General features: G+C 39.7%; 1 long non-coding RNA gene across 1 annotated transcript; it reads right to left on the bottom strand.

Moving 5' to 3' along the window:
- Positions 1-1,143: 1,143 nt before the first annotated feature.
- LOC123741759 (uncharacterized) lies at positions 1,144-23,072 on the bottom strand. Its single transcript, XR_006769352.1, has 3 exons — positions 23,046-23,072; positions 2,569-2,675; positions 1,144-1,812 (listed from the first exon to the last, which is right to left on the bottom strand). It is a non-coding gene; the product is annotated as an uncharacterized lncRNA (long non-coding RNA).
- Positions 23,073-23,816: the final 744 nt, after the last annotated feature.

The raw sequence follows: 23,816 nt of genomic DNA, 5'->3' as shown, positions 1-23,816 counted from the left end.
GGTGCTATGCTCCAGCATTTTGGATTTGAGATAGAATGTTTCATATTAGGTGACAGTACAGAATGTCACCTTTTATTTGAGGGTATTCATACATATCTGTTTTACCGTTTAGATATGAAAGCACTTTATGTATCTAGTTCTCCCATTTGAAGAAGTCCAAGTTATTTGGACAAATTAATTTACTCAAAAGTTTAGTATTTGCTCCAATATGGAGACTGGAGAAACTCAAGCATTTAGAGGGTTTATGTCAATGTTCATTTCAGACATGTTTGACTTATCAGGCTAGTTAAGACAAACATTCTTATCACCACTTGCACAAAGTTATGTGCTGACTCTGTGTGTGTGTGTGTGTGTGTGTGTGTGTGTGTGTGTGTGTGTGTGTGTGTGTGTGTGTGTGTGTGTGTGTGTGTGTGTGTGTGTGTGTGTGAGAGAGTTTGTGTGTCCCTCAATGACTGTCTGTTCTTCTGCTTACCGCTACAGTGTGGAACATGGTGGAGAGAGCAGAATGAAACCTGAACTTAGAAAATGTGAGTGTTAACTGCTGCGAAGAATATGACTAAGAATAAGTCTTAATTCAAGTTAAGTCAAAGACCACCATCATTACTGACTTGGTCATATTAAATATCAGCTGTAGTTCTACAGAAGCAGAAATCAGGGACACCAACGTTTACAATGAGTTGCTTTGACAATGTGTGTGGTGTGTTCGTGTTACATAACAAATGTGTGTATGTTCATGATGCTTAAGGTGTGTGTGTGTCGTGTGTGTGTGTGTGTGTGTGTGTGTGCGTGTGTAAGTAATGGGAATAAGTGTGTTTTATATTACCATACAGTATAACATATGATCATTCAACAAGTCTCAAGTTACCTTAACTTCTCCTTTTGATACCTAGAAACATCTACATTAAATGAATTAGTGAAAAGTGAGTTAACATTCTGATGTGAATGATGATGATTTCTAATATTGTGTCTGGTTTCATCCATCAGATGTCTGTGATCTCACACTGGACCTAAACACAGTAAACAGACTCCTCTCTCTGTCTGAGGAGAACAGAAAGGTGACATGGAGGAGAGAGAAGCAGCCGTATCCTGATCACCCAGAGAGATTTGAGGACTGTAAACAGGTGCTGTGTAGAGAGGGTCTGACTGGGCGCTGTTACTGGGAGGCAGAGTGGAGTGGGAGAGAGGCTGTTATAGGAGTGACATATAAAGGAATCAACAGGAGAGGAGGGGGTAATAAATGTAAGATTGGTGGGAATAAGGAGTCCTGGAGTCTGGACTGCTCTGACAACAGTTACACTGCCTGGCACAATAATAATCCCACTACCAGCTCCCACTGAGTAAGAGTGTATCTGGATTGGCCAGCCGGCACTCTGTCCTACTATAGAGTCTCCTCTGACACACTGACCCACCTGCACACATTCACCTCCACGTTCACTGAGCCCCTCTATCCAGGGTTTAGGCTTTTTACAAAGTCCTCAGTGTCCCTGTGTCAAACACAACATGATGTTTCTCTCTAATGTTTTATGTTTGATCACAATATGACATTTAAATACATGGACACACACACACACACACACACACTGGAAACACACTCACACATACACTGGACACACACTCACACACACACACTCTTGACTCACACACACACACACTTCAATGGAACATGTTAATTGTATGTGTCCACATAACTGAGTATGTGACTAACCTTGTGAAACTGTCCTGTTATAATGTCCTGTTTTGGGGAGTATAATCCTGTGTTGCAAACCAGCTGACTCCTGTGTCCTTGTATAGATAAACAGGGAAGTGAGAGTCCTGCCCAAGAACAGATCAAGATATAAAGATATGTGCTGTGATACGCTCACACACTGGACAAACGCTGGACACACACACCAAATGGATAAACACACACAAACACTGGAGACATGCACACACTGACACACACACACACACACACACACACAGGACACACACACACACTCGCAGTGGACACACACACACTCAGTCACACACACACACTCACACACAATCACGCAGTACACACACACACACACTGGACACACACACACTGGACACCCACACACACACACTGGACACACACATTGGAATCAATCGCGCACACACACGTACACCCACACACTAAACACTCACACACTCAATCACACACACACACACACACACACACACACACTGGACACACACACACACACTGGACACACACACACACACACACGATACAAACACTGGACAGACACACACACACACAACGGACAAACAGACACACACACTGGACAAACACGCACACATACACACACTGGACACACACTCACAAACACACACACTGGACAAACACTGGACACTCACTCACTCACACACACACACACACTGGAAACACATTCACACACACACTGGACACACACACACTGGACACACACACTCACACTCTTGACTCACACACACACCAGTTTATTCCTGTAAATCCACAGAACTAAAATATAAATGGCCCAAACACACACACTTCAATGGAACATGTTAATTGTATTTTTCCACATAACTGAGTATGTCACTAACCTTGTGAAACGGTCCTGTTATAATGTCCTGTTTTGGGGAGTATAATCCTGTGTTGCAAACCAGCTGTCTCCTGTGTCCTTGTATAGATAAATAGGGAAGTGAGAGTCCTGCCCAAGAACAGATAAAGATATAAAGATATGTGCTGATCACCCAATGCTTCTGAATTCAGACTGTCTACACTGTGCTGTTGAACTATGTTATTCTCTCTGAATTCATAAATATACACACACACACACACACCCCCACCACACACACACACTACACACACACACAGTGAGCATTTCTCATTGCCAAGATAATCCATCCACCTGACAGGTGTGCATATCAACTATTAACAGCATGATCATTACAAAGGTCTCTCTAAAATGTGTAGTTTTGTCATATAAAAACCTCAGACCACTAATTGTATGGCGTCATGTGGGTGAGCGGTTTGCTGATGTCAACATTGTGAACAGAGAGCCCCATGGTGGAGGTGAGGTTATGGTTCAACATTGTGAACAGCCCCATGGTGGAGGTGGGGTTATGGTTCAACGTTGTGAACAGAGAGCCCCATGGTGGAGGTGAGGTAATGGTTCAACATTGTGAACAGCCCCATGGTGGAGGTGAGGTTATGGTTCAACATTGTGAACAGCACCATGGTGGAGGTGGGGTTATGGTTCAACATTGTGAACAGCCCCATGGTGGAGGTGAGGTTATGGTTCAACATTGTGAACAGCCCCATTGTGGAGGTGAGGTTATGGTTCAACATTGTGAACAGCCCCATGGTGGAGGTGAGGTTATGGTTCAACATTGTGAACAGCCCCATGGTGGTGGTGAGGTTATGGTTCAACATTGTGAACAGCCCCATGGTGGAGGTGAGGTTATGGTTCAACATTGTGAACAGCCCCATGGTGGAGGTGAGGTTATGGTTCAACATTGTGAACAGCCCCATGGTGGAGGTGGGGTTATGGTTCAACGTTGTGAACAGAGAGCCCCATGGTGGAGGTGGGGTTATGGTTCAACATTGTGAACAGCCCCATGGTGGTGGTGAGGTTACGGTATGGACATTGTGAACAGCCCCATGGTGGAGGTGAGGTTATGGTTCAACATTGTGAACAGCCCCATGGTGGTGGTGAGGTTATGGTATGGACATTGTGAACAGCCCCATGGTGGAGGTGAGGTTATGGTTCAACATTGTGAACAGCCCCATGGTGGTGGTGAGGTTATGTTATGGTTGGGCATAAGCCACAGACCATGAACACAATTGCATTTTATTGATGTCTATTTGAATGCACAGAGATACTGTGATGAGATCCCATTGTCATGCCGTTCATCCTCACCCATCACCTCATGTTTCAGCATGATAATGCACGACCCGATGTCCACAATTCCTGGAAGCTGAAAAAAACAGTTCTTCCATGGCCTGAGTACTCACCAGACATGTCACCCATTGAGCATGTTCGGGATGCTCTGGATAGACGTGTACGACAGCATGTTCCAGTTCCCGCCAATATCCAGCAACTTTGCACAGCCATTGAAGAGGAGTCGGACAACATTCCACAGGCCACAATCAACAGCCTGATCAACTCTATGTGAAGCAGATGTGTCAGGCTGCATGAGGGAAATGGTGGTCAGACCAGATACTGACTAGTTTTCTGATCCACACTCCTACTGTTTTATTAAGGTATCTGACTAACAGATGCATATCTGTATTCCCAGTCATGTGAAATCCATAGATTAGGGCCTACTGAATGTATTTCAAATGACTGATGTCCTTATATGAACTGTAACTCAGTAAAATCTTTGAAATTGTTGCATGTTGTGTTTATTGTTTTGTTCAGTAAACTAAAATGATCCGTTGTACATGTTTTATGTTTGATATGATGTTAGTAACACTCTGAAGTCATTCCATCCTTTCACTAAATGGTAGTAACACTAAGTAAGTCCATCATTTCACTAAATGGTAGTAACACTAAGTCATTCCATCCTTTCACTAAATGGTGGTAACACTAAGTCATTCCATCCTTTCACTAAATGGTAGTAACACTAAGTCATTCCATCCTTTCACTAAATGGTAGTAACACTAAGTCTTTCCATCCTTTCACTAAATGGTAGCAACACTAAGTCATTCCATCCTTTCACTAAATGGTAGTAACACAAAGTCATTCCATCCTTTCACTAAATGGTAATAACACTAAGTCATTCCATCCTTTCACTAAATGGTAGTAACACTAAGTCATTCCATCCTTTCACTAAATGGTAGTAACACTAAGTCATTCCATCCTTTCACTAAATGGTAGTAACACTAAGTCATTCCATCCTTTCACTAAATGGTAGTAACACTAAGTCATTCCATCCTTTCACTAAATGGTAGTAACACTAAGTCATTCCATCCTTTCACTAAATGGTAGTAACACTAAGTCATTCCATCCTTTCACTAAAAGGCAGTAACACTAAGTCATTCCATCCTTTCACTAAAGCTCTAAAGTTACTTTTTTGACAGATGCCTCATTTAAATGTTTTGGATTTTAATGTAAACTTCCGACTTCAACTGTATCTTAACAATATTGTGTCTCTAGCTGTAAGACCATTCCTGCTGGTATTTTTCTGTTATACAGTACCAGTCAAAAGTTTGGACACACCTACTTATTTAAGTTTTTTATTTATTTTTACTATTTTCTACATTGTAGAATAACACTGAAGACATCAAAACTATGAAATAACACATATGGAATCATGTAGTAACTAAACTGAACTTACTAAAGTAAACTAAACTAACTTTGTAAGAACACTATAAGAAGAAGAAAACATGTATGCAGTCATATTCACTGTTATCTTTCTACCTTCCTCCATGTCTCATATTCACTGTTATCTATCTACCTTCCCCGTGTCTCATATTCACTGTTATCTATCTACCTTCCCCCGTGTCTCATATTCACTGTTATCTATCTACCTTCCCCCATGTCTCATATTCACTGTTATCTATCTACCTTCCCCATGTCTCATATTCACTGTTATCTATCTACCTTCCCCATGTCTCATATTCACTGTTATCTATCTACCTTCCCCCATGTCTCATATTCACTGTTATCTTTCTACCTTCCCCCATGTCTCATATTCACTGTTATCTTTCTACCTTCCCCCATGTCTCATATTCACTGTTATCTTTCTACCTTCCCCCATGTCTCATATTCACTGTTATCTTTCTACCTTCCCCCATGTCTCATATTCACTGTTATCTATCTACCTTCCCCCATGTCTCATATTCACTGTTATCTTTCTACCTTCCCCCATGTCTCATATTCACTGTTATCTTTCTACCTTCCTCCATGTCTCATATTCACTGTTATCTTTCTACCTTCCTCCATGTCTCATATTCACTGTTATCTTTCTACCTTCCCCCATGTCTCACATTCACTGTTATCTATCTACCTTCCCCCATGTCTCATATTCACTGTTATCTTTCTACCTTCCTCCATGTCTCATATTCACTGTTATCTTTCTACCTTCCTCCATGTCTCATATTCACTGTTATCTTTCTACCTTCCCCCATGTCTCATATTCACTGTTATCTTTCTACCTTCCTCCATGTCTCATATTCACTGTTATCTTTCTACCTTCCTCCATGTCTCATATTCACTGTTATCTTTCTACCTTCCCCCATGTCTCATATTCACTGTTATCTTTCTACCTTCCCCCATGTCTCATATTCACTGTTATCTTTCTACCTTCCCCCATGGCTCATATTCACTGTTACCTTTCTACCTTCCCAATACCTTCCTCCATGTCTCATATTCACTGTTATCTTTCTACCTTCCTCCATGTCTCATATTCACTGTTATCTTTCTACCTTCCTCCATGTCTCATATTCACTGTTATCTTTCTACCTTCCTCCATGTCTCATATTCACTGTTATCTTTCTACCTTCCCCCATGTCTCACATTCACAGTTATCTTTCTACCTTCCTCCATGTCTCATATTCACTGTTATCTTTCTACCTTCCTCCATGTCTCATATTCACTGTTATCTTTCTACCTTCCCCCATATCTCATATTCACTGTTATCTTTCTACCTTCCTCCATGTCTCATATTCACTGTTATCTTTCTACCTTCCCCCATGTCTCATATTCACTGTTATCTTTCTACCTTCCTCCATGTCTCATATTCACTGTTATCTTTCTACCTTCCTCCATGTCTCATATTCACTGTTATCTTTCTACCTTCCTCCATGTCTCATATTCACTGTTATCTTTCTACCTTCCTCCATGTCTCATATTCACTGTTATCTTTCTACCTTCCCCCATGTCTCATATTCACTGTTATCTTTCTACCTTCCTCCATGTCTCATATTCACTGTTATCTTTCTACCTTCCCCCATGTCTCATATTCACTGTTATCTTTCTACCTTCCTCCATGTCTCATATTCACTGTTATCTTTCTACCTTCCTCCATGTCTCATATTCACTGTTATCTTTCTACCTTCCTCCATGTCTCATATTCACTGTTATATTTCTACCTTCCTCCATGTCTCATATTCACTGTTATATTTCTACCTTCCTCCATGTCTCATATTCACTGTTATATTTCTACCTTCCCCCATGTCTCATATTCACTGTTATCTTTCTACCTTCCCCCATGTCTCATATTCACTGTTATCTTTCTACCTTCCCCCATGTCTCATATTCACTGTTATCTTTCTACCTTCCTCCATGTCTCATATTCACTGTTATCTTTCTACCTTCCCCCATGTCTCATATTCACTGTTATCTTTCTACCTTCCCCATGTCTCATATTCACTGTTATCTTTCTACCTTCCCCCATGGCTCATATTCACTGTTACCTTTCTACCTTCCCAATACCTTCCTCCATGTCTCATATTCACTGTTATCTTTCTACCTTCCTCCATGTCTCATATTCACTGTTATCTTTCTACCTTCCTCCATGTCTCATATTCACTGTTATCTTTCTACCTTCCTCCATGTCTCATATTCACTGTTATCTTTCTACCTTCCCCCATGTCTCATATTCACAGTTATCTTTCTACCTTCCTCCATGTCTCATATTCACTGTTATCTTTCTACCTTCCTCCATGTCTCATATTCACTGTTATCTTTCTACCTTCCCCCATATCTCATATTCACTGTTATCTTTCTACCTTCCCCCATGTCTCAAATTCACCGTTATCTTTCTACCTTCCCCCATGGCTCATATTCACTGTTACCTTTCTACCTTCCCAATACCTTCCTCCATGTCTCATATTCACTGTTATCTTTCTACCTCCCCCCATGTCTCATATTCACTGTTATCTTTCTACCTTCCTCCATGTCTCATATTCACTGTTATCTTCTACCTTCCCCCATGTCTCATATTCACTGTTATCTTTCTACCTTCCCCCATGTCTCATATTCACTGTTATCTTTCTACCTTCCCCCATGTCTCATATTCACTGTTATCTTTCTACCTTCCCCCATGGCTCATATTCAATGTTATCTTTCTGCCTTCCCAATACCTTCCCCATGTCTCATATTCACTGTTATCTTTCTACCTTCCTCCATGTCTCATATTCACTGTTATCTTTCTACCTTCCTCCATGTCTCATATTCACTGTTATCTTTCTGCCTTCCCAATACCTTCCCCCATGTCTCATATTCACTGTTATCTTTCTACCTTCCCCCATGGCTCATATTCACTGTTACCTTTCTACCTTCCCAATACCTTCCTCCATGTCTCATATTCACTGTTATCTTTCTACCTTCCTCCATGTCTCATATTCACTGTTATATTTCTACCTTCCTCCATGTCTCATATTCACTGTTATCTTTCTACCTTCCCCCATGTCTCATATTCACTGTTATCTTTCTACCTTCCCCCATGTCTCATATTCACTGTTATCTTTCTACCTTCCCCCATGTCTCATATTCACTGTTATCTTTCTACCTTCCTCCATGTCTCATATTCACTGTTATCTTCTACCTTCCCCCATGTCTCATATTCACTGTTATCTTTCTACCTTCCCCCATGTCTCATATTCACTGTTATCTTTCTACCTTCCCCCATGTCTCATATTCACTGTTATCTTTCTACCTTCCCCCCATGGCTCATATTCAATGTTATCTTTCTGCCTTCCCAATACCTTCCCCCATGTCTCATATTCACTGTTATCTTTCTACCTTCCTCCATGTCTCATATTCACTGTTATCTTTCTACCTTCCTCCATGTCTCATATTCACTGTTATCTTTCTGCCTTCCCAATACCTTCCCCCATGTCTCATATTCACTGTTATCTTTCTACCTTCCTCCAAGTCTCATATTCACTGTTATCTTTCTACCTTCCTCCATGTCTCATATTCACTGTTATCTTTCTGCCTTCCCAATACCTTCCCCCATGTCTCATATTCACTGTTATCTTTCTATCTTCCCCCATGTCTCATATTCACTGTTATCTTTCTACCTTCCTCCATGTCTCATATTCACTGTTATCTTTCTACCTTCATCCATGTCTCAAATTCACTGTTATATTTCTACCTTCATCCATATCTCATATTCACTGTTATCTTTCTACCTTCCTCCATGTCTCATATTCACTGTTATCTTTCTACCTTCCCCCATGTCTCATATTCACTGTTATCTTTCAGTCTTCCCAATACCTTCCTCCATGTCTCATATTCACTGTTATCTTTCCACCTTCCTCCATGTCTCATATTCACTGTTATGTTCTACCTTCCCCCATGTCTCATATTCACTGTTATCTTTCTACCTTCCTCCATGTCTCATATTCACTGTTATCTTTCTACCTTCCTCCATGTCTCATATTCACTGTTATCTTTCTACCTTCCCCCATGTCTCATTCACTGTTATCTTTCTACCTTCCCCCATGTCTCATTCACTGTTATCTTTCTACCTTCCCAATACCTTCCTCCATGTCTCATATTCACTGTTATCTTTCCACCTTCCTCCATGTCTCATATTCACTGTTATGTTCTACCTTCCCCCATGTCTCATATTCACTGTTATCTTTCTACCTTCCCCCATGTCTCATATTCACAGTTATCTTTCTACCTTCCTCCATGTCTCATATTCACTGTTATCTTTCTACCTTCCTCCATGTCTCATATTCACTGTTATCTTTCTACTTTCCCCCATATCTCATATTCACTGTTATCTTTCTACCTTCCCCCATGTCTCAAATTCACCGTTATCTTTCTACCTTCCCCCATGGCTCATATTCACTGTTACCTTTCTACCTTCCCAATACCTTCCTCCATGTCTCATATTCACTGTTATCTTTCTACCTTCCTCCATGTCTCATATTCACTGTTATATTTCTACCTTCCTCCATGTCTCATATTCACTGTTATATTTCTACCTTCCTCCATGTCTCATATTCACTGTTATATTTCTACCTTCCCCCATGTCTCATATTCACTGTTATCTTTCTACCTTCCTCCATGTCTCATATTCACTGTTATCTTTCTACCTTCCCCCATGTCTCATATTCACAGTTATCTTTCTACCTTCCTCCATGTCTCATATTCACTGTTATCTTTCTACCTTCCCCCATGTCTCATATTCACTGTTATCTTTCTACCTTCCCCCATGTCTCATATTCACTGTTATCTTTCTACCTTCCCCCCATGGCTCATATTCACTGTTACCTTTCTACCTTCCCAATACCTTCCTCCATGTCTCATATTCACTGTTATCTTTCTACCTTCCTCCATGTCTCATATTCACTGTTATCTTTCTACCTTCCTCCATGTCTCATATTCACTGTTATCTTTCTACCTTCCTCCATGTCTCATATTCACTGTTATCTTTCTACCTTCCCCCCATGTCTCATATTCACAGTTATCTTTCTACCTTCCTCCATGTCTCATATTCACTGTTATCTTTCTACCTTCCTCCATGTCTCATATTCACTGTTATCTTTCTACCTTCCCCCATATCTCATATTCACTGTTATCTTTCTACCTTCCCCCATGTCTCAAATTCACCGTTATCTTTCTACCTTCCCCCATGGCTCATATTCACTGTTACCTTTCTACCTTCCCAATACCTTCCTCCATGTCTCATATTCACTGTTATCTTTCTACCTCCCCCCATGTCTCATATTCACTGTTATCTTTCTACCTTCCTCCATGTCTCATATTCACTGTTATCTTCTACCTTCCCCCATGTCTCATATTCACTGTTATCTTTCTACCTTCCCCCATGTCTCATATTCACTGTTATCTTTCTACCTTCCCCCATGTCTCATATTCACTGTTATCTTTCTACCTTCCCCCATGGCTCATATTCAATGTTATCTTTCTGCCTTCCCAATACCTTCCCCCATGTCTCATATTCACTGTTATCTTTCTACCTTCCTCCATGTCTCATATTCACTGTTATCTTTCTACCTTCCTCCATGTCTCATATTCACTGTTATCTTTCTGCCTTCCCAATACCTTCCCCCATGTCTCATATTCACTGTTATCTTTCTACCTTCCCCCATGGCTCATATTCACTGTTACCTTTCTACCTTCCCAATACCTTCCTCCATGTCTCATATTCACTGTTATCTTTCTACCTTCCTCCATGTCTCATATTCACTGTTATATTTCTACCTTCCTCCATGTCTCATATTCACTGTTATCTTTCTACCTTCCCCCCATGTCTCATATTCACTGTTATCTTTCTACCTTCCCCCATGTCTCATATTCACTGTTATCTTTCTACCTTCCCCCATGTCTCATATTCACTGTTATCTTTCTACCTTCCTCCATGTCTCATATTCACTGTTATCTTCTACCTTCCCCCATGTCTCATATTCACTGTTATCTTTCTACCTTCCCCCATGTCTCATATTCACTGTTATCTTTCTACCTTCCCCCATGTCTCATATTCACTGTTATCTTTCTACCTTCCCCCATGGCTCATATTCAATGTTATCTTTCTGCCTTCCCAATACCTTCCCCCATGTCTCATATTCACTGTTATCTTTCTACCTTCCTCCATGTCTCATATTCACTGTTATCTTTCTACCTTCCTCCATGTCTCATATTCACTGTTATCTTTCTGCCTTCCCAATACCTTCCCCCCATGTCTCATATTCACTGTTATCTTTCTACCTTCCTCCAAGTCTCATATTCACTGTTATCTTTCTACCTTCCTCCATGTCTCATATTCACAGTTATCTTTCTGCCTTCCCAATACCTTCCCCCATGTCTCATATTCACTGTTATCTTTCTATCTTCCCCCATGTCTCATATTCACTGTTATCTTTCTACCTTCCTCCATGTCTCATATTCACTGTTATCTTTCTACCTTCATCCATGTCTCAAATTCACTGTTATATTTCTACCTTCATCCATATCTCATATTCACTGTTATCTTTCTACCTTCCTCCATGTCTCATATTCACTGTTATCTTTCTACCTTCCCCCATGTCTCATATTCACTGTTATCTTTCAGTCTTCCCAATACCTTCCTCCATGTCTCATATTCACTGTTATCTTTCCACCTTCCTCCATGTCTCATATTCACTGTTATGTTCTACCTTCCCCCATGTCTCATATTCACTGTTATCTTTCTACCTTCCTCCATGTCTCATATTCACTGTTATCTTTCTACCTTCCTCCATGTCTCATATTCACTGTTATCTTTCTACCTTCCCCATGTCTCATTCACTGTTATCTTTCTACCTTCCCCCATGTCTCATTCACTGTTATCTTTCTACCTTCCCAATACCTTCCTCCATGTCTCATATTCACTGTTATCTTTCCACCTTCCTCCATGTCTCATATTCACTGTTATGTTCTACCTTCCCCCATGTCTCATATTCACTGTTATCTTTCTACCTTCCCCCATGTCTCATATTCACAGTTATCTTTCTACCTTCCTCCATGTCTCATATTCACTGTTATCTTTCTACCTTCCTCCATGTCTCATATTCACTGTTATCTTTCTACCTTCCCCCCATATCTCATATTCACTGTTATCTTTCTACCTTCCCCCATGTCTCAAATTCACCGTTATCTTTCTACCTTCCCCCATGGCTCATATTCACTGTTACCTTTCTACCTTCCCAATACCTTCCTCCATGTCTCATATTCACTGTTATCTTTCTACCTTCCTCCATGTCTCATATTCACTGTTATATTTCTACCTTCCTCCATGTCTCATATTCACTGTTATCTTTCTACCTTCCTCCATGTCTCATATTCACTGTTATCTTTCTACCTTCCCCATGTCTCATATTCACTGTTATCTTTCTACCTTCCCCCATGTCTCATATTCACTGTTATCTTTCTACCTTCCTCCATGTCTCATATTCACTGTTATCTTCTACCTTCCCCCATGTCTCATATTCACTGTTATCTTTCTACCTTCCCCATGTCTCATATTCACTGTTATCTTTCTACCTTCCCCCATGTCTCATATTCACTGTTATCTTTCTACCTTCCCCCATGGCTCATATTCAATGTTATCTTTCTGCCTTCCCAATACCTTCCCCCATGTCTCATATTCACTGTTATCTTTCTACCTTCCTCCATGTCTCATATTCACTGTTATCTTTCTACCTTCCTCCATGTCTCATATTCACTGTTATCTTTCTGCCTTCCCAATACCTTCCCCCATGTCTCATATTCACTGTTATCTTTCTACCTTCCTCCAAGTCTCATATTCACTGTTATCTTTCTACCTTCCTCCATGTCTCATATTCACTGTTATCTTTCTGCCTTCCCAATACCTTCCCCCATGTCTCATATTCACTGTTATCTTTCTACCTTCCTCCATGTCTCATATTCACTGTTATCTTTCTACCTTCCTCCATGTCTCATATTCACTGTTATCTTTCTACCTTCATCCATGTCTCAAATTCACTGTTATATTTCTACCTTCATCCATATCTCATATTCACTGTTATCTTTCTACCTTCCTCCATGTCTCATATTCACTGTTATCTTTCTACCTTCCCCCATGTCTCATATTCACTGTTATCTTTCTACCTTCCTCCATGTCTCATATTAACTGTTATCTTTGTACCTTCCTCCATGTCTCATATTCACTGTTATCTTTCTACCTTCCTAACCTTCCTCCATGCCTCATATTCACTGTTATCTTTCTACCTTCCTCCATGTCTCATATTCACTGTTATCTTTCTACCTTCCTAATACCTTCCTCCATGCCTCATATTCACTGTTATCTTTCTACCTTCCTCCATATCTCATATTCACTGTTATCTTTCTACCTTCCTAATACCTTCCTCCATGCCTCATATTCACTGTTATATTTCTACCTTCATCCATGTCTCAAATTCACTGTTATATTTCTACCTTCATCCATATCTCATATTCACTGTTATCTTTCTACCTTCCTCCATGTCTCACATTCACTGTTATCTTTCTACCTTCCCCCATGTCTCATATTCACTGTTATCTTTCTACCTTCCTCCATGTCTCATATTAACTGTTATCTTTGTACCTTCCTCCATGTCTCATATTCACTGTTATCTTTCTACCTTCCTAATACCTTCCTCCATGCCTCATATTCACTGTTATCTTTCTACCTTCCTCCATGTCTCCATATCCACTGTTATCTTTCTACCTTCCTAATACCTTCCTCCATGCCTCATATTCACTGTTATCTTTCTACCTTCCTCCATATCTCATATTCACTGTTATCTTTCTACCTTCCTAATACCTTCCTCCATGCCTCATATTCACTGTTATATTTCTACCTTCATCCATGTCTCAAATTCACTGTTATATTTCTACCTTCATCCATATCTCATATTCACTGTTATCTTTCTACCTTCCCAATACCTTCCCCCACAGAGATGGCTTGGTGCAGTGTGCAGCATAGAGTGCATAGTACTTTAGTCTCTATTGGCCAGATGTCAGGTTAGTGAGGGCCACAGCATGGAGAAAGAAACTGTTTAGATGGGCGTCTTTAACATCCGATCACATAGGTTTACAAGCAGCTGACAGTTGCAACTTCATTGCTAATAACTCAAACTGCCTTGGTTTAGATAGAGGACAATCTCTGTACATGTAGGATATTAATTTGATCATCCTGTTGCAGGACAACGTTGCTGCAATGCAGTTAATTTCAAACTTGTATTGTGTTTGCCATTTAAAAGGCTTTTGGAGTTTGTAATAGAGGCTACTTCCTCTGCAAGAAAACCGGTCGTCCACATCCCGTGACTGAAGTTATGTGATTTCCTCATAGCAAATTAAAAGCGTGTTTGAAGCCTACGCCGTTTCAAAACGGCTGTTGAAACTATCGCAAACATTTGTCAGCAACATTAGAAGTGGGATAAATGTGTTAATTTGAAGGGAAGACGGGCAGCCTGGTAAGTCTACTGTAGGCTACATAGAACTATTATACAGTTATGTTGTGGTCAGACAAAGCTTGACATATGATCCTTTATCATGCTGACCGACCAGAAGGTCTCCATAGGAAATGTTGTGAAAATATCAGGCTTAGGCTACATGCTCTGGTATTTAGACTGAAAACTGATTTGAAGGGGATAAGTCCTGCTACTGATAGCTTATGTGAATGGATCTGAACAGGTTTAGGCTGGTCATCTATGATATGTAGGTTATATACAGTACATTCTCTGTCCTGCTACTGGTAGGACTATAACATTATGTTGATCTGAACAGGTTTAGACTGGTCATCTATGATATGTAGGTTATATACAGTACATTCTCTGTCCTGCTACTGGTAGGACTATAACATTATGTTGATGTGAACAGGTTTAGACTGGTCATCTATGTTATGTAGGTTATATACAGTACATTCTCTGTCCTGCTACTGGTAGGACTATAACATTATGTTGATCTGAACAGGTTTAGGCTGGTCATCTATGATATGTAGGTTATATACAGTACATTCTCTGTCCTGCTACTGGTAGGACTATAACATTATGTTGATGTGAACAGGTTTAGACTGGTCATCTATGATATGTAGGTTATATACAGTACATTCTCTGTCCTGCTACTGGTAGGACTATAACATTATGTTGATCTGAACAGGTTTAGACTGGTCATCTATGATATGTAGGTTATATACAGTACATTCTCTGTCCTGCTACTGGTAGGACTATAACATTATGTTGATCTGAACAGGTTTAGGCTGGTCATCTATGATATGTAGGTTATATACAGTACATTCTCTGTCCTGCTACTGGTAGGACTATAACATTATGTTGATCTGAACAGGTTTAGACTGGTCATCTATGATATGTAGGTTATATACAGTACATTCTCTGTCCTGCTACTGGTAGGACTATAACATTATGTTGATCTGAACAGGTTTAGACTGGTCATCTATGATATGTGGGTTATATACAGTACATTCTCTGTCCTGCTACTGGTAGGACTATAACATTATGTTGATCTGAACAGGTTTAGGCTGGTCATCTATGATATGTAGGTTATATACAGTACATTCTCTGTCCTGCTACTGGTAGGACTATAACATTATGTTGATCTGAACAGGTTTAGACTGGTCATCTATGATATGTTGGCTATATCTGAGGTATAGACCTTGATCTGCATATCACTAACAACCCGCTACTATACATTATAACCTAGTCTACTTTACATAAATTAAAACATCTTACTTGTTGCAAACCTTTCTGAATGGATCAAAGATTTCCCCCTCAGATCAATCATGTCCGTTTTAGCCCTTCTGTCTACATTCTCAGATAAGTTCAGATAATTACAGATTGAAAGACAATAAATAGCCTACTTTTAATGAATACAAATATGTTTGAGACATGGCCTTGTGTTGCTGCACTGTCTATAACTACCTTAACAAACAGTGACTTATTATTATTATTATTATTATTATTATTATTATTGTTGTTGCTGTACTGTCTATAACTACCTTAACAAACAGTGACTTATTATTATTATTATTATTATTATTATTGTTGCTGTACTGTCTATAACTACCTTAACAAACAGTGACTTATTATTATTATTATTATTATTATTATTATTTTGTTGCTGTACTGTCTATAACTACCTTAACAAACAGTGACTTATTATTATTATTATTATTTTTTGTTGCTGTCTGTCTAGAACTACCTTAACAAACAGTGACTTATTATTATTATTATTATTATTATTGTTGCTGTACTGTCTATAACTACCTTAACAAACAGTGACTTATTATTATTATTATAGTTGCTGTACTGTCTATAACTACCTTAACAAACAGTGACTTATTATTATTATTATAGTGTTGCTGTACTGTCTATAACTACCTTAACAAACAGTGACTTATTTTTATTGTTGCTGTACTGTCTATAACTACCTTAACAAACAGTGACTTATTATTATTATTATTATTATTATTATTATTGTTGCTGTCTGTCTAGAACTACCTTAACAAACAGTGACTTATTATTATTATTACTATAGTTGTACTGTCTAGAACTACCTTAACAAACAGTGACTTATTATTATTATTATTATTATTATTGTTCTGTACTGTCTATAACTACCTTAACAAACAGTGACTTATTATTATTGTTATTGTTGCTGTCTGTCTATAACTACCTTAACTAACAGTGACTTATTATTATTATTACTATAGTTGTACTGTCTAGAACTACCTTAACAAACAGTGACTTATTATTATTATTATTATTGTTGTTGCTGTACTGTCTATAACTACCTTAACAAACAGTGACTTATTATTATTATTATTATTATTATTATTATTATTATTATAGTTGTACTGTTTAAAACTACCTTAACAGTGACTTATTATTATTATTATTATTGACAGTTACCATGGAGATGAAATGTCACAGCTACATGCTCATGTGATGCATTAAATCATCTGACTGTTTCGATATGTCTGTTAATTATATGTTTTATTTCTCAAAGAAATAATGAATAAATTAGAACAATTGACATTCAATAATTACTTGTCACTGTGTTAACCACAACCAGCATGCTGGATTTCTGTTTAGGGGTTTGTGCTGTAAAATGAGTCTCTCTGGGGAGAAAGAGGAGGGGGGCCCTGCCTCTAAAACAAGTCTCTTTGGGGAACATGACACCAAAGCTAAGAGGTGAGATTACAGTTTTGTTTAAGATTATTACGTTTATTTCCAAAATTCTATATAGACAATTTTTTTCACATTTGTTTTTTAATCAGAAAATATTGCTTATGGGTTCATTCAATATTTCTGATCTCAGATTTTTAATACATATATTTGTGTTTTTTGCAAAACGCTATACGCTATATCCAATGTTTAGCTGGAATGGGATGTTCATATTGTGTATATTTGACTGTGATATGTGGTTGTCTCACTTAGCTACCTTAAGATAAATGCACTTACAGATGCCATATCTTAATTTGACCCAGTTTCTCACAGCAGAAAAAATTATCCTGCAGCAACAGGAAGTGTGAATTATTATGTGGATTACAAAAATCATTAAAATAAAATTGTTAGGGAAAATCAAGTTTGACATTTTTAAGAAGTCTTTTAATAGCTAAAATACACTACAATATGGCAACCGTATTGTAAGTCACTCTGGTCCTGGTTTCCTGAAAGCGCTGGAATTTAGGGTTACCAGTGTTTTAAGTGTATCTTTCCTGCAACGGCTGAAGATGTAGCATGTATTTCCCACGCATCACAAGGAGAGACGGTCACAATGATGACTGAAAACACAACCGTGGGACGAAACGAGTGACACATTTCCGGGCAAGGGTGTTCCATTTAAATTCACTCATTCTTCCCTCACCCACTGTCCTGCACGTGTCAACTCATTATACGTCGTGAGGCGCCATCAGAAGTGTCCACTTAATTTGAGGGCTGAGGGGAGAGGGTGTCTTTAAGTGTTTGAAACACAGCCATGGATAGTTTAGAAGTAACATTACAACATGATCAATGAGGGCTGAGGGGGGGTGTCTTTAAGTGTTTGAAACACAGCCATGGATAGTTTAGAAGTAACAGTACAACATGATCATGAGGCTGAGGGGGTCTTTAAGTGTTTGAAACACAGCCATGGATAGTTTAGAAGTAACATTACAACATGATCAATGAGGGCTGAAGCTTCGTATGATCTCGTGTTTTTTCTAACCACGGGTGCTTTTAAAACTCATAAAAGACACACCCTCCTCAACTTACCCTCGCATTATGCCCTTGGGGAATCTCCGCGGCCATCTTGGCCATTGGTCCAAAACGATTAGTAAAGCAAGGGAAGTTCACAACATAAGCCCCCTCGGCCCTCTTTTTTTGCGAGTGTACAATTATGTTCACTTCGGGGCCTGAAACTCCCCAATTATGTTCACTTCAGGGCCTGAAACTCCCCCAATTATGTTCACTTCGGGGGCCTGGAACTCCCCAATTATGTTCACTTCAGGGCCTGAAACTCCCCAATTATGTTCATTTCCAGGGCCTGAAACTCCCCAATTATGTTCACTTCGGGGCCTGGAAACTCCCCAATTATGTTCACTTCAGGGCCTGAAACTCTCCAATTATGTTCACTTCGGGGCCTGAAACTCCCCAATTATGTTCACTTCGGGGCCTGAAACTCCCCAATTATGTTCACTTCGGGGCCTGAAACTCCCCAATTATGTTCACTTCAGGGCCTGAAACTCCCCAATTATGTTCACTTCGGGGCCTGAAACTCACTATAATTCAATTCGCAATGATTGTACATCCTCTAAGAAAGGTCCACCAAAACTTAATACCTCAAAGTCAATATGGAGAAGTTTACATACAAGTTTACTTAAACTTGTATGTAAAATTCCCGGGCATAGGCGCTCCATTTGAAAATCATTCCTTCCTCCCTCGCCCCTTGCCCCTGCAAATGTAAACTCGTCAGACGTCATGGTACATCAGAAGGGACCACTTAATTTGAGGGCTGAGGGAGAGGGTGTCTTTAAGTGTTTGGAATGCAGCCGTGGATAGTTTAGAAGTAACATTACCACATGGTCAATGATGATAAATACCCTTACCACATGGTCAATGCGTCTGAAGCTTCGTTTGATCTCATGCTTTTCTAACCATGTGTTGCAAAATGTAGAGATCTCACTGATTTCCACCTGGTGCCGGTACTTTTATAGAATCAAAGTCTCTTTCAAACACTGACCTCTACTGGACACATTATTAACACTTTTAGTTTGATGTCTTCCAGTTTGTAGAGACTGAACTGTATCTCAGCAGGTAGGGACGGGGATTTGGATCAGACCTCTACTGGACACCTTATTAACACATTTAGTTTGATGTCTTCCAGTTTGTAGAGACTGAACTGTATCTCAGCAGGAAGGGACGGGGATTTGGATCAGACCTCTACTGGACACCTTATTAACACATTTAGTTTGATGTCTTCCAGTTTGTAGAGACTGAACTGTATCTCAGCAGGTAGGGACGGGGGATTTGGATCAGACCTCTACTGGACACCTTATTAACACATTTAGTTTGATGTCTTCCAGTTTGTAGAGACTGAACTGTATCTCAGCAGGTAGGGACGGGGATTTGGATCAGACCTCTACTGGACACCTTATTAACACATTTAGTTTGATGTCTTCCAGTTTGTAGAGACTGAACTGTATCTCAGCAGGTAGGGACGGGGATTTGGATCAGACCTCTACTGGACACCTTATTAACACATTTAGTTTGACGTCTTCCAGTTTGTAGAGACTGAACGGTATCTCAGCAGGTAGGGACGGGGATTTGGATCAGACCTCTACTGGACACCTTATTAACACATTTAGTTTGATGTCTTCCAGTTTGTAGAGACTGAACTGTATCTCAGCAGGTAGGGATGGGGATTTGGATCAGACCTCTACTGGACACCTTATTAACACATTTAGTTTGATGTCTTCCAGTTTGTAGAGACTGAACTGTAGCTCAGCAGGTAGGGATGGGGATTTGGATCAGACCTCTACTGTTAACACATTTAGTTTGATGTCTTCCAGTTTGTAGAGACTGAACTGTATCTCAGCAGGTAGGGGACGGGGATTTGGATCAGACCTCTACTGACACATTAACACATTTAGTTTGATGTCTTCCAGTTTGTAGAGACTGAACTGGTATCTCAGCAGGTAGGGATGGGGATTTGGATCAGACCTCTACTGTTAACACATTTAGTTTGATGTCTTCCAGTTTGTAGAGACTGAACTGTATCTCAGCAGGTAGGGACGGGGATTTGGATCAGACCTCTACTGTTAACACATTTAGTTTGATGTCTTCCAGTTTGTAGAGACTGAACTGTATCTCAGCAGGTAGGGATGGGGATTTGGATCAGACCTCTACTGTTAACACATTTAGTTTGATGTCTTCCAGTTTGTAGAGACTGAACTGTATCTCAGCAGGTAGGGATGGGGATTTGGATCAGACCTCTACTGTTAACACATTTAGTTTGATGTCTTCCAGTTTGTAGAGACTGAACTGTATCTCAGCAGGTAGGGACGGGGATTTGGATCAGACCTCTACTGTTATAACACATTTAGTTTGATGTCTTCCAGTTTGTAGAGACTGAACTGTATCTCAGCAGGTAGGGATGGGGATTTGGATCAGACCTCTACTGTTAACACATTTAGTTTGATGTCTTCCAGTTTGTAGAGACTGAACTGTATCTCAGCAGGTAGGGACGGGGATTTGGATCAGACCTCTACTGTTAACACATTTAGTTTGATGTCTTCCAGTTTGTAGAGACTGAACTGTATCTCAGCAGGTAGGGACGGGGATTTGGATCAGACCTCTACTGTTTAACACATTTAGTTTGATGTCTTCCAGTTTGTAGAGACTGAACTGTATCTCAGCAGGTAGGGATGGGGATTTGGATCAGACCTCTACTGTTAACACATTTAGTTTGATGTCTTCCAGTTTGTAGAGACTGAACTGTATCTCAGCAGGTAGGGACGGGGATTTGGATCAGACCTCTACTGTTAACACATTTAGTTTGATGTCTTCCAGTTTGTAGAGACTGAACTGTATCTCAGCAGGTAGGGACGGGGATTTGGATCAGACCTCTACTGGACACTTATTAACACATTTAGTTTGATGTCTTCCAGTTTGTAGAGACTGAACTGTATCTCAGCAGGTAGGGATGGGGATTTGGATCAGACCTCTACTGTTAACACATTTAGTTTGATGTCTTCCAGTTTGTAGAGACTGAACTGTATCTCAGCAGGTAGGGATGGGGATTTGGATCAGACCTCTACTGTTAACACATTTAGTTTGATGTCTTCCAGTTTGTAGAGACTGAACTGTATCTCAGCAGGTAGGGATGGGGATTTGGATCAGACCTCTACTGTTAACACATTTAGTTTGATGTCTTCCAGTTTGTAGAGACTGAACTGTATCTCAGCAGGTAGGGATGGGGATTTGGATCAGACCTCTACTGTTAACACATTTAGTTTTGATGTCTTCCAGTTTGTAGAGACTGAACTGTATCCTCAGCAGGTAGGGATGGGGATTTGGATCAGACCTCTACTGTTAACACATTTAGTTTGATGTCTTCCAGTTTGTAGAGACTGAACTGTATCTCGCAGTAGGGATGGATTTGGATCAGACCTCTACTGTCTAACATTTAGTTTGATGCTCTTCCAGTTTGTAGAGACTGAACTGTATCTCAGCAGGTAGGGATGGGGATTTGGATCAGACCCTCTACTGTTAACACATTTAGTTTGGATGTCTTCCAGTTTGTAGAGACTGAACTGTATCTCTCAGCAGGTAGGGACGGGGATTTGGATCAGATCCTCTCTAAACACCTTTTTTTAATGTGTTTTTGTTAACACATTTAGTTTTCGGATGTCTTCCAGTTTGTAGAGACTGAACTGTATCTCAGCAGGTAGGGGTTGGGATTTGGATCAGATCCTCTACTCCGTTAACATTTATTTTGTTCATTTGATGTCTTCCAGTTTGTAGTTAGACTGAACGGTATCTCCAAGGTAGGGATAGGGTGGATCAGACCTCTATAATTTAATGTTTTATCTTTCAAATGTGTTTTTAACTGTCTTCTGCAACATATATCAGATTTTTTTGTATTTATCTAAGGTATTAAAAAAACCTCTACAGTATTCCCTCTTTCATAAACAATTCAAAAACAAAAATCGTTTTCCCCTATTTCAGCAGTTTAAAGATAAGACTCTCCTTTATCTAACCACTGTCCGATTTCAAAAGGCTTTACAACGAAAGCAAAACATTAGATTATGTCAGCGAGAGTACCAAGCCAGAAATAATCAGACACCCATTTTTCAAGCTAGCATATAATGTCACAAAAACCAGAAAGACAGCTAAAATGCAGCACTAACCTTTGATATCTTCATCAGATGACAACTCCTAGACATTATGTTATACAATACATGTCATGTTTTGTTCAATTAAGTTCATATTTATATCAAAAACCAGCTTTTTACATTAGCATGTGACGTTCCGAACTAGCAAACTTCCGGGAATTCCGCTAATATTTTTACTAAATTACTCACGATAAACGTTCACAAAAAGCATAACAATTATTTTAAGAATTATAGATACAGACCTCCTCTATGCACTCGATATGTCCGATTTTTAAAATAGCTTTTTGGTGAAAGCACATTTTTGCAATATTCTAAGTACATAGCCCAGGCATCACGGGCTAGCTATTTAGACACCCGACCAGGAATCTCCTTTTAGCTAAACTGAGGAAAGTAAACAAAGCTTTCGGGTCGACGCGGGCACGAGCCTGAGTCTCACAGTACTGTAACCAGCCACTACCCAAACGCGCTACTTTTTTCAGCCAGAGCCTGCAAAAAGCCACGATTCAGCTTTTACCGCCTTCTGAGACCCTATGTCAGCCGTAGGAAGTGTCACGGGACAGCTAAGATCCTCACTCTTCAATAAACAGAGACAAGAAGAACGACACCTTGTCAGACAGGCCACTTCCTGCCTGAAACCTTGTCAGGTTTTTGCTGCCAAATGAGTTCTGTTATACTCACAGACACCATTCAAACAGTTTTAGAAACTTTGGAGTGTTTTCTATCCATATGTACGCTAAGTATATGCATATTCTAGTTACTGGGTAGGAGTGGTAACCAGATTAAATCGGTATGTTTTTTATCCAGCCATGAAAATACTGCCCCCTAGCCATAACAGGTTAATCTCAGCTGCCTCACCAATGTCTGTGCGTGAATTAATAAATCAAATCAAATCCAATTGAATTGTATTTGTCACATGCGCGAATACTACAAATGTAGACCTTACAGTGAAATGCTTACCACAAGCCCTTAACCAACAATGCAGTTTTAAGAAAATACCTAAAAAGTAAGAGATA

This window comes from Salmo salar, chromosome ssa03, assembly GCF_905237065.1.
Source record: "Salmo salar chromosome ssa03, Ssal_v3.1, whole genome shotgun sequence".
NCBI classification, from domain to species: domain Eukaryota; kingdom Metazoa; phylum Chordata; class Actinopteri; order Salmoniformes; family Salmonidae; genus Salmo; species Salmo salar.
Note: the sequence above shows the minus strand (reverse complement) of the source record. Positions and strands in the feature narration are given on the sequence as shown.